This window comes from Narcine bancroftii, chromosome 6 (genome assembly GCF_036971445.1).
Source record: "Narcine bancroftii isolate sNarBan1 chromosome 6, sNarBan1.hap1, whole genome shotgun sequence".
NCBI lineage: Eukaryota > Metazoa > Chordata > Chondrichthyes > Torpediniformes > Narcinidae > Narcine > Narcine bancroftii.
The window spans coordinates 189,817,422-189,828,389 of record NC_091474.1 but is presented as its reverse complement, the minus strand read 5'-3'; the positions used below and the strand labels follow the sequence as shown (position 1 = coordinate 189,828,389).

General features: G+C 38.2%; 1 non-coding gene across 1 annotated transcript; it reads left to right on the top strand.

Moving 5' to 3' along the window:
* The first annotated feature begins 498 nt into the window (after positions 1 to 498).
* On the top strand, positions 499 to 662 carry LOC138737775 (U1 spliceosomal RNA). Its single transcript, XR_011341227.1, has one exon. It is a non-coding gene; the product is annotated as a U1 spliceosomal RNA (small nuclear RNA).
* The last annotated feature ends 10,306 nt before the right edge of the window (positions 663 to 10,968 follow it).

The following is a 10,968-nucleotide window of genomic DNA, read 5'->3' as shown; positions in this document are numbered from 1 at the left end:
AACAATTCTAAATAGAGCAGTGATTCACTTGAACATCTTTCAATCCTTACCCATAATCTTTTCAACATTGGGAAAAAAAATGCAGATTGGGTGATTGCTTTGGAGAGCACTTGTGAGGCCCAATTCAACCCAATGAACTTATCAACTCCATATAGTTGGAGGGTGGGAGAAAACTGGAGCAACCAGGGAACACCATACAAGTCACAGGGAGAACGTACAAACTTCATGAGAAAGTGCTGGATTCGAACCCAGGTCACTGGCATTGTCATAGCATTGCAATAACCATGCTGCTATTTATGCAAACTTAATACAAACTAACAATATTAATAACAGAACCAATATGAAAACTTACCCTCTAATACAAACATAACGACTCCTGTGTCATTCTTTATGTTTGTATTAGAACTGGTTGTTTCAGCCTGTCTTCATTTTGATTCAGCTAGTTTCCTTTTCTAGTATAGTCTGGCCTGTTGGGCATGTCCTAAACATTCTTGCTTTAAACTTCCCTGGCAGGGGAGAATCGGTGGTCATGATGGCCGATCTCCCAGGACAAAGCTATCCCATTGCACTCAGGGTGTGCTGATGCCTGCGATGTCCCCAAATGCAGGATACTCGACTGCAAAATTTGTAATGGTGGGGGACTGCGTTCGCGCTTTCCCCGAAAAAAAAAACATTCTGGCTTTTAGCAGATTCTTGCACAGTCGAAGAAGCTCAATGTGGTTTTAAATGTTAATCTACCAGTTACATTTACTCATTTGTTTTCACCCAACCTTTATTTTATCCATCCGTCCTCCTCCTTTCCATAGCTACTGAATAATTACATCTTCTCTACTTCCCAGGTCTGACATAAACCATTATCTGTTTTTCTTTCCAAATATCAAAATATCACCAAAAGATCTGTCTGCACAGTTGAAATATCATTTTCTTTTCTGTGAATATTTATTCATCTATCTTTTTCCATTTATTATTTCTTTTTCCGCCTTGGCATATTGTGGTAATTTTTGATGCATCTGTGCATTGTACTTATGTACATAACAGTAAGGTATTTCGTCTCATTGCCATCCCCAGAAATGGCCTGCTGAGAGTTTCTAACCATTTGTTGTTATTAAAGGCAATATTTTGCAATAATTTGTGGATGAGGAAGGGAAGCAACATCCAGGGGCATGTACTCCAGAATTTGGTATCAGAAGCAGAATGCTCGAACAGATAGTGACAGTAGTTTATCCATCATTACAATCACAAAGTATATTGAGACTGATCTAGAATGAGGTGAACAAGGCCGGTGTCCTTCTCTGCAAACTTCAATTTATCGGAAGGAGCCAACAGTGGCAGCCCCCAATTACATTTGGCTCTCCTGCAATCTTGATACCAATTAAATTATCAAATAGAAAATATATTTCTTTTATGTTAAATTGGCATCTCTATTTGAAATGTCAATTGATTTCCTGTATTCCTCCCAATGCCTTAATATGGGTTTCTCCATTTGCTTTTCTGATTTTTTTTTGTAGCTATTTTTTTTCCTCTCTGCTTCTTTGCAGTAACACAATTAATTAAATCCTGATAAGTGATGGCTGGAATGAATGGAGCATTTCTATTTTCTCACTCAAAGAGGCAAATTGTGTGGGGATATTACATGCTGAGTGGCAGCAGTATTCTCACTTGGCTGTGAACCTTTTTAATTATCACAGTCAACACCCAGCTTTCGATCCATTGTCGGACAAAGAAGATGTTCTTTTATACTCTTGTCGAATGCATAATGGTTACCAAGCTGTTAGATAATGTTAAGGGGTGAAAGATCATGTCAGGAACACAAAAACTGCAGATGCTGGATTTTTGAGTGCACAAAGGAAAGCTGGAAGGATTCAGCAGGTCAGGCAGAATCCATGAATAGAAATGTTCAGTCATGGTTTTGGGTAAGGATCTTTTATTGACCTACTTGAAGATTTATGTATACATATTACAAGAGAACTTTGTTTGCAATCTGCCTTTATTTGCAATCAAGATTTTAGTGGAGGGGAATTAATTCATTATAATATAATCTCAGAAATTCTACCAAATATTAATAGCACAAGGTCTATAACAATTGGACTGGACAACAATCTTTTTCAAAAGATTGAAAAAAATGGGTATTATGATAGACAACTTCAAGTTGAGTACAAAGATAATTTTGATTTGCTGTATATTGTAGGAAGTTTGAAAAATATTAAATGAACTTTTATTGAATTTAGCACATTTAATTACACGTTGCTTTAGTTCAACTGACCTAAAAAGGTCTTGCCATTGATTTTCCTTTGTATCTGATGTGTCAATGTCCAACAATAGTCGGCCAGCATTGATGGATTCCAGTTGCCCTGATACCATTTTTCCATGGCTGCAATGACTTGCACTAAGATCAAAAAGAAGTCCATGCAAATGCAGAAATTCAGTTGTAATGAATTGTTGCACTTTATGGTTTTGTATGCTTGCAGTAGACTTAAAATATGAAAGGGTATCACAATAGGTTATATCTAAAAACCGGTATGTGATAGGAACATTTTAAGATGATTTTCGTGATCAGCAGCCCAAAACCCATAAAATACACCCGTGTTCAGGAAGCAAAATCTTTGTTGTCCAGTGTTAGAAGAACTGTCAACACTCCCTTTTTAAAGATCAGCTTAGTTTAATCAATGGGTGGAATCTTTCCAGCAACACCAGTGTCCTGAAAACAAATAAGGAAATGGATATTTCTTAAAATATTGTAGTGTGCTGCTCTCCCAGTGGTTGTTCTGAGAGATTGTCTCTTGCCTTATGTGAGATTGTCTTAGATAGGATGAGACAATTTGAATTGGGTTTTTCGGAAGCAGCCTGTTAGGTCTTTGAAACTTGGCTTGATTGAAAGCTTTTATTCATAGAGCTCTCAGGCTGAAAATGCACACAACAGCTGCTGGGCGATGCTTCATTTCACTTGGATCAAACATATTTCCAGGTCACTGCAGTAATACAGAAGTCTATTTATGCAAAGCTGGTTTAGTTTAAAACAAAAGTATTAGAAGACTGACAGTTGAATTTAGTGGACAGTTCACATTTTGTAAATTAATAATTTAGCTTCAGTTATTTGATCAGTCAGCATTCCCTTTGCTTCAGTCAAGGGATTGACAGTAACTTTTTCCCTCTTCAGGAGTTTTCATAGATCCGATCTGACACTAAGCAACTTCAAGATCAAGTTCAAGTTCATTTGTCGTCAAATTGCACAAGTACAAACAGCACTCTCCGGTCCTCAGAGTAAGAACGTGCAAAGACACAACTAGGCATAACACCCATACAGACAAGCAATACACATGCAGACCAAATACATAGATATGAAAATAAATAAATATGGTTTAATGAACAATAAGATATCAGCAGAGGTTTGGAGATCGTTATTTGGAACATTGGGCTTTGCTATCTAGAAGCATGGCCATCAACAGTGGAGTAACAGAAGCCAGGGTACACAAAGTATTGGACAAGCAAGGGAAATTAGAGAACTTGATGGGGAGGAATGAAGCGATGGACCATTTTGAACAAAAGATGGAAATGTTAAATAGGAAGAATTGCAAGGAGAGAACCCAATTCAAAAACATGAGAAAATAAAATCAATGTGTGATAAATCCCCTGTCTGTTTAACCAAAATGACATCGAACATTTGTGCTCCTTCCCATTGTTTTAGGTTCAGCATCCAACCAGCATCATTTCTGGGTCCATTTGCATGAATGGCCACAAATGAAGCAAACTAACACTGGTAGAAGTCATTCCATGGAAGGTTTGGAAGCTGAGAGCAAAGCATGGAAGAGATTAGAGGCTTTGGTTCGAGAGGCTTTAGTGAGCAGAGGCTACAGGTAAGGTCCGGTAAGTTTTTTTTTATAATAACCCAGAGTAGGTACTGGAAATGGCAGCTAGGAAAGGTATATGCTTCACTTTTAGCATGTGGGAAATCTAGGATAGCACACATATCCCTCATGATGACACCTACAAGAAGTGCATTCAGCTGCAGTTCCTTTTAGATCATGTTATGGAACTAGAATTGGATGAACCCTGGATCATTCAGGAGGCAGAGGTGGTAATAGATTGAAGCTGTAAGGAGACAGTAGCACCCAAAATGCAAAAGACAGCTCAACACAAAGCAATCCTGTGCTGCTCCCCTCAGCAAAGTGTACTGCTTTGGATACTGTTGAGAGGGACAATCTACCAGGGACAAGTCTTAGTGGTCATGTCTCTGGCATAGAGTTTGGCTCTTTGACTCAGAAGGGAAGGGGGAAAAGAAGAGAATGATAGTTATTAGTGGTTCAATATTTATGGTAACAGGAGGTGTGAAACTCCAAGATGGTATGTTTCCTCTGCAGGGAGCAGGATCAGAGATGTCTCAGAATAGAAGGGTGGTGCATGTTGGTACCAATGATATAAATAGGAAAAGGGATGAGGTCCTGAAGTGGGAATATAGGGATTTAGGAAAGTAGCTAAAAAGCAGGACATCAAGGATGGTAATCTCTGATTGCTGCCTTTGCCACATGCCAGTAGAGGGCAGGAAACAGGAAGTTATGGCAGATGAATGCATGGTCCAGAGAACAGGGGTTCAGATTCAAGGATCATTGAGATCAGTTCTGGGAAGGCATGATCTGTACATAAAGGAATGGAAGGTAGACTAATATCCTGGCAGGCAGGTTTGCTAGAGCTGTTGGTGAGAATTTAAACTAGTGCAGCAGGGAGAATGGATCCTGAATGAGGGCAGTGAATAAGTGTAATGAGATTGTGAGGAAGGGTAGGCAAAATTGGGTAAAACTGCAAGAGTAAAATTAAGGATTTAACTTGGGGTACTTTGGAAACAAAATTGAAAAAGATAATGAATACAGCACTGAAGGCCTTGTATTTAAATGCTTACAATACAAGAATAAAGGTGGATGATCTAGTAGCGCAGCTGGAGGTTGGCAGGTATAACACTGTGGACACCACTGAGTCATGGCTGAAAGAAGACCACAGTTGGGAACTAAATATCCATGGATACTCTGTATCAGAAGGACAGGGAGGTCGGAATAGGGGTTGGGGTGGTTTCTCTGGTTAAAAATAGAACTAAATCTTTGGAGAGAAGAGACATTGGATGAGATGTTATAAATTTAAATTGAGACATACAGGCCCATCCAAAACATAAGCCCGTGCCACCCAAATTCCACAATTAACCTGCAACCCTTGTATGGTTTTGAAAGGTGGGAGGAAACTGGATCAGCTGGAGGAAACCCATGAAGACACAGGGAGAACATACAAACTAGTTACAGACTAGATTTGTACCCTGGACCCTGGCGCTGTAATAGCATTGTGCTAGCCACCCATATAGAATTCATTCTGCAGTTTGATGGGGAGAAACTAAAATCGGACGTGTCAGTACATCATTGGAATAAAGTGGACAACAGAGGTACAAAAGAGGAACTGGCAAAAGTTGATTGAAAGGAGGGCAGCAAAGAAACAATGGCTGGAGTTTCTGTGAAAAATAAGAAAGGGCACATATAGTTGAATGGAAAAATTATAACTGTGGCTGATAAGAGGTCAAAGCCGAAAGTAAAAGCAAAAGAAAGGGTATACAAAGAAGCAAAAAAAATAAGTGGGAAAGATGGAAGGCTGGGAAGTTTTTAAAAGCATACAGCAGACAATTAAGATGGTCAATAGGATGGAAAAGCTGAACTTTGAAAGAAATCCAGCAAATAATATCAAAAAGGATATTGAAAACTTAAGTGTATTAAAAGTAAACAAAAGAAATGTTGATGATCCTTTATCAATCCTTACCTTTCCAAATGGAGGTAGATCCTGCCAGAGTGAGTCTTCATGAATTTGTCAGCTGTCTGCAGGTTTGCTTTGGTTACACTCTCTGGTGAGCTAGTGGGATTTTATGTTTATTTTGGAATGAGTGGATTTGTAGGTTTGCAGAAAAATAAAATGTAGAACAACTCTGGTCATTCGGTCATCTCCCATTTTCTCAACATTGTTAAAGTAACCCATCTCTTCTTCCTCGTCATACTGAAGGCCCTACTCTGCAAGGTATTGCCTCTATTTTAAAGGAAAATGTCCTTTAAATCATAAATAATCAAAAATCATAATAATATTGGTCACTTTCAAAGATGTGAGCAGACCAAGAATTTGAATTGCTTGCTCAACAAGGACTCAAATAGACACAAGAATCTGACTGAAGAACACTTCTCTGAGTGAGAATGGGTTTCTGTATCATGTGTGCAAGGTTGTTTTTGCATATCAACCTTCAATCTGTAGTGTTGTGGGGAACAATGAAAGAAATGAACATTGTTACAACTTGAATACATCAGGGCAAAACCAATTAAATTATCACAAAGCTATTTCTGCTTGTTAATGGAATATAAGGCCTTCCTTTTTTATGCAGATAGCTGTGTTGAATAAAGAAACCTTTAGGCCAAGGAGCTAGGATCCACTGATATTTGGGCTTGGAGGACACTTTTAATCCATTTAAATGTGTGCTTCATTCTGATGCTTTTAGATACTTATCCCAAAAGTGCTTTAGATTAAAAAAAAATTCCTGGCAAAATGCTTCCAGCTGACTTTGATTTTCAGAATCAGAATTTACCGTTATGAAATTCGCAGATGCTGAAGTTACTGATTCCTGGAAGTATATGGAGCTCAGAGAAGTTGAATGCTTCGGTGACTTTGACAGAAATGTGCAGTGCTAACTGCAGTGGATGCCCTCTGCTTTCTTACATGATGCAACACAAGTTTATCACTGCCTCCCAGAAGAATGAAAGACTCGTAGTGTATTCTGCTTCAAGAAGCAGAATGAATGTTGTTTTCTCAATATTGTTTGGAAGTAAGCACCATGTTTAAAATAAATAGTTATAAATGGTTTCATTTTAGAACTACTGCAGAATTCTTAAAGTTATGCATTTTTAATGAAGCACATGAAAAAAATATCTACAGCACCTAGAAATAGTCTTAAAGCTGTATTTGTGTTGTGTTTGTATCTCAGTGGCTCTCTAATCTACGGAACAGAGACATCAGAGTCATTGAGCCATAAGAATGAAATGGTCCTCGGCCTATCACGACCATACTGACTAAATTGCCCATCATTGTTTGTCCCATTTTCCTGTGCTTGGCCCAGATCCCTCTGACTCATTTTTATCTTATGTAACTATCCAAAAATTCTAGCACTACTTCTTCCTCTGCCATCTCATTCCATAACCCACTACCCTCTGTGTTATAAAAATTGCTCTTTCAGTCGCTTTCAAATCTTTTCTCCATTACGTTAAAACTATGCACTTTAATTTTAGACTCCTCTACCCTGAAGTAAAGACTGTGACGATTCATCTTATCTATGCCCCTCACGATTTTGTCTACGTTTATAAAGGTCGCCCTTAACTTGCTATGCTCAGGGAAGAAAAGTCCTAACCTGTCAACCCTCTCCTTATGACTGAAGCTCTCCGGTCCCTGGTAATGTTCTTGAGACACCCTTTCCAGTGTAACGATATCCTTCCTATATCAAAGTCAACAGAACTGCAAACAATATTCCAAATGTTGTTTTACCAATGTTTTGTAGCATTAAAACATGATGTCCTAACTCATGTACTCAGTGCCTTGATCAATTAAGGCAAGAATGCCAAAAACCTTCTTCATGATCCTGTGTCATCATTTTCCAGCACTATGTATCTGTATTGCCATCTCTCTTTTCGACAGGACTCACCAGGTCCTCAAAATGTTTAAGATCTGCATGCTTTGAACTGTCCAGCACACTTGTAGTTTTCCAAGTTCTTATACCATGGACTACCACAGACAGCCCTCTATCACCACATGATGGACACAATTTACACCAAAATAGTTTTGAAAATAATTTTAAATTTATAAAACCATTAATCATATTATATTTTTAGAGACTCACATTTTAGATAATCTCCTACTGATCAATTAAATATTGTTTTTTATTTGTCCTCTCTGCTGGAGAATTTACACCCACTTACACATCTGTTCTACATTTCCATGTAATTTAAATATTTTAAAGCATCTCAACATCATGTAATCATTACAATCAGATGTTGTGCTAACAGGATCTGTTTAAAATGACTTCAACCTTTATATATTGATTTACCAATGTAAATGGTTACAGTGAAATTGTTGCTAGGTTTAGTAACTGCTATTTTACATTGTTTGCCTTTATCGTTCATGTACTTCTAATACTTAAATGAGACTGTATGTTGTGAGGCCCACATCATACCATTTGGTGTTGATTACATTTTCTTCTCTTCATTGTACAATGACAAATAATTACTGATAGGATTTAAAGGATTTTATGCCAAATGAACATAATGTTGTTTTAACATCTCTGTCCACATGTGCTACAGGGTGAGTCATAAAATGAAGATATTACTAACATAAATGTAAAGATAATTTCAAAGGACTCATTTCAAACACCGATTTTGCAATTTCTCTACTCTAAACATTGGGATTTAGTAAAACCTGATAAATCCATGTTCTTCTGTCCTTAGTGTAAAACATGCAGACACACAACCAGACATAACACACATACAAACAAACACCACATATGCAGAACAAGTATTTCATCTATACAAATAAATAAATATTGTTTCATGAATGTGAGAGTCTCGGATGGTTAGTGTAAGCAGTTCCCTTGGTTCTTCAGCATTCTCGCTGCTCATGGGAAGAAGCTGTTTCTTAACCTGGTGGTGCAGTCTCGGATATTCTTGTATCTCTTCCCCGACGTGAACAGCCGAAAGATGCTGTGTGCAGGGTGGAAGGGGTCCTCAATGATTTTCAATGCCTTCTTCAGACAACAATCCTGGTAGATCATAGAGGATGGGGAAAGGGAGAAGGAGACTCCAATGATCCTCTCTGCCACTCTTATGGTCTTTTCGTTGACCTCCGATCCATATCTCTGCAGCAACCATAGCACACTGTGATGCAACTGGTTAGGATGCTCTCAATAGTGCTCCTATAGAAGGTTGTCATAATGGTGGCAGGTAGTCTTGCCCACTTAAATCTTCTCAGGAAGTGCAGTCACAGTTATGCTTTCCTGACAAGTGAGGAGATGCTGAGTGTCCATAATAGGTCCACAATGAGTTCCAAGGAACTTGGTGCACTCAACTCTCCCTACCACTGATGTGCAGTGGAGAGTGATCATTCCTCGTCCTCCTGAAATTCATGATCATTTCCTCCATCTTGTCCACTCCGATTGTTACTCTTGCACCATTTCATGAGATTTTCCACCTCTTCTTTCTAGTACAACTCATTGTTGATGCTGATAAGACCAACTACTGCTGTGTCAACTTGATGACACTGTTGGAACCGGATCTGGCGATGCAATCATTGATCAGTAGCATGAATAGGAGCAGTCTGTGCACACAGAGAGAGTTGAGCTAGCTGTATGAGCAGATCTAAAATACAAAACAGATAAGGATATTCTGCTATAAACAGATCATTACAGAATTGGTGGTTGAAGTGTTAAAATGTTTATTGAAGTGCCAAGAGGAATATGAGGGAATTAAAGAAATTAGTACATACATGTATGTTTGCATGTCTATATTTATACATGCAGATGTGCATGCGTGCATGCATGTATGTAATGCAGAGATTGATAGATTCTTGATTGGCCAAGGCATCAAAGGTTATGGGTAGAAGGCCAGACAGTGGGGCTAAATAAGGAAATGGATCAGCTCATGATTAAATGATGGGGCAAACTCATTGGGTTGAATATCCTATTTCTGCTTTGATTTTTTATGGTCTTTTATAGATATACACATTTATATATTTATAGATATTACTTGAGTTCACATATTACTTGCTTTAGATGGATTTGGCTGAGTTCAATGTTCCAAGTTCTTCCCTGTCTTCTGCAATGATTGATTTCTCAAATTGTCATTGTCAGTTATTCTGTGAGGAACCTGTGGATGTACATGCACACATTTGCACACCCATATATACATTTATATACACACATTCAAAAATGTCTGAAATCAAGGTATTGTATTGTGATGGATAGTCCTATAAAGCAACCTACATAAATATTAGTCCAAATGTCTACAAGCCTCCATTAACAGAGACCATTGGTGAATGGATCCCTGGGGAATATGTTCTGGGAGTACACTCAAGTTGATCAGGGCAAAAGAGCCAATTAAATTTTTTGACATACTGCACGGAAACAGGCTATTTCAGCCCACGAGTCTGTGCTGCCCAATTTACACCCAATTAACCTGCACACCTGGTACATTTCAAATGGTGGGAGGAAACTGGAGCCCTCAGTGAAAGCCCACGCAGTCATGGGGAGAACATACAAACTCCTAACAGACAGCGCAGGATTTAAACCCTGGTCCTGATTGCTGGTACTGCAAAGGTGTTGCGCTAACCACTCCGCCAACCATGCTGCCCTCAGTCAATGAATCAATTGCAGTTGTTTGCATGCTATATGAATTATACCTTAAATAGGAAGGAATTAGTAAATAAGAAAAAAAGAAAATCATAATCTAAAGAAATAATTAGAAAAAACATCAAGAACGTACTCCCAAATGAATGACATGAATGTTTATAAACATGCATTTCAGCTTCTGCAAGTTATCTAAGACCTGTTTAATTAAACTATGTCTAACTTTTTTATATAAAGGATCTGAATTACAGGTAAGATGTACAGAAGGTGTATGGAACCTTGGTTTTCAAGAGATATTGAGACCCTGGTTAAGAAGAAGAAGAACGGGACCATTAGAGGGCGCACAAAATCAGTGAACCGGTGCGGACTCGAAAGGCCAACGTGGCCTGTTTCCGCTTCGTAAATGGTTATATGGTTATATGAGATTTCAAAGTATAAATCCTAATGAGAACAGAAGAGAAATAAAGGATAATTTATGGTGTTACATATGAGTCAGTTACTAGGCTCAAACAGAGTAAGAATTTCAAGGAAAAAGTCAATTAGAGAAAGAAAATCAAAAACAAAAAAAAGAT